Below are 1750 nucleotides of genomic sequence, written 5' to 3'. Positions count from 1 at the left end.
GCTGGAGTACTGCGTGCAGTTCTGTTCACCGCATTGATGGAAGAACGTGAATACGCTGGAGAGGGTACAGAGGAGATTTACGTAGATGTTGCCGGGAGTGGAGCAACTTTGCTATGAGGACAGATTGGATAGGATGGGTTTGTTTTCCTTGGAACAGAGGAGCCTGATGGGCGACAGCATTGAGGTGTATAAAAATAGGAGGGGCCTAGATATTGTTGAGTAAAAGGGTCTATTTCACATAGTGGAGTGGTCAACAACCAGGCTGCATAATTTAAAAGTAATTAGTGTAAGGGTTAAAGGGGATTTGAAGTGAACATTCTGCATGCAGATATTTGTGGGGGTCTCAAACTCACTGCCTGAAAGTGTGGTGCAGGCAGAAACCCTCACCACATTTAACCAGTTCTTAGATGTGCACATGAAATGCAATAAGGTGCAGGGGTGCACATCTAAAACTGGGCATTTGTTGGCCGGTGCAGATACGATGGGCGTAAATGACTCCTTCCATGCTGTAAACCTCTATGATGAAATAATTATCGGTTAGGATTACTTTCATGATGCAAAACGTGGCAATCAGATAATTAATGCTGTTTCTAGTGAAGAAGTGTTCGTGCAAGCTGGGGCTCGAACTCAGGAAGCTGAGATGAAGCATCTTATGAGGCTGCTGTTCGGAGCACGGGGAGCGTTGTCTGGAACGGTGGCATTTTGCAGCCCAGTGAAGGGCGGTAAACCGCTGTTTGATGCTGCATTCTCCGCTTTCCGCCGGCAGCGGCTGATTGGAGAGTGTGGGAGCGGAAGTTAGGGCTTGTCCCGCCCTCACTCACTCTGGAGCTGAGGAAGAGCGATTAGTCGATGGGTTTGTTTGTGGCTTTAATTTTCTGTTGTGAAGCGTGGTGGCGTGGCAGGATTCTTTAATAATCTCTCACAGCTTACCTGAATGCACGGAATGTGCAGCTTTGAGATATGGTTTCTCCAGCGTCAGGGCTGGAAACGAGAGGGAGTGAGAGACACTGTGTAGAATTTGAGTGTGAACAGAACTGCAGAGAGAAATCAGCAAATGGAACAGCATCGTGAGACACTGCACTCTGTTAACATTGAACCACTAATATGAATGATTTAATTTTATCTTATCATTAATTGAACACGTTTGCATAATGTTTCCGCCCGGTTTCGAACCGGGGACTTTTCGCGTGTTAGGCGAACGTGATAACCACTACACTACGGAAACTCTGTGGCAGTAACATTGTTGGGAACATAACCAGAGCTTTAACCTCAACAGCTGGACTACACTTCTGGAGCTTGTGTCACGAGAATAGAATAACGGTGCGATATTTAGCAAGGTTGTGAGTGTGGCAGGAATTGATCCCGTGTTTCTCTGCCTTTATACATAGGAACAGGAGTGGCCATTCCTCAGCAATTGGTTAGAATCTGGAATACACTTCTCGAAAGGGCGGTGGAGTCAGACTCAATCTTATCTTTCAAAACGGCGTTGTATAAGTATCCGAATGAAAAAAATTGCACAGCTGTGGGTAAAAGACAGGGGAGTGAGACTTGTTGAGAGTTGGCATGGGCTCGACGGGCTGCATCCATTCCCTTATGCTTTGATTCTATAAGTTAGTGGCACATTTAATAGTGTGCATGTCAGCAGAATATTGAAAGGGACATGGATTCAGTCGGCACAACGAGAGGCATCTGATTCAGAAGATTCCGGTGCATGAAAATTCGGGTTTAATGACTTTAAAAGCATCATTTT

At 45.7% G+C, this 1750-nt stretch overlaps 1 non-coding gene across 1 annotated transcript; it reads right to left on the bottom strand.

The window, feature by feature from the left end:
- Positions 1-1152: 1152 nt before the first annotated feature.
- On the bottom strand, positions 1153-1225 carry trnav-aac (transfer RNA valine (anticodon AAC)). The gene has a single exon. It is a non-coding gene; the product is annotated as a tRNA-Val (tRNA).
- Between the last annotated feature and the right edge of the window lie 525 nt (positions 1226-1750).

This window comes from Pristiophorus japonicus, chromosome 3 (assembly GCF_044704955.1).
Source record: "Pristiophorus japonicus isolate sPriJap1 chromosome 3, sPriJap1.hap1, whole genome shotgun sequence".
NCBI classification, from domain to species: Eukaryota; Metazoa; Chordata; class Chondrichthyes; family Pristiophoridae; genus Pristiophorus; species Pristiophorus japonicus.
This window is presented reverse-complemented; position numbering and strand designations above follow the sequence as displayed.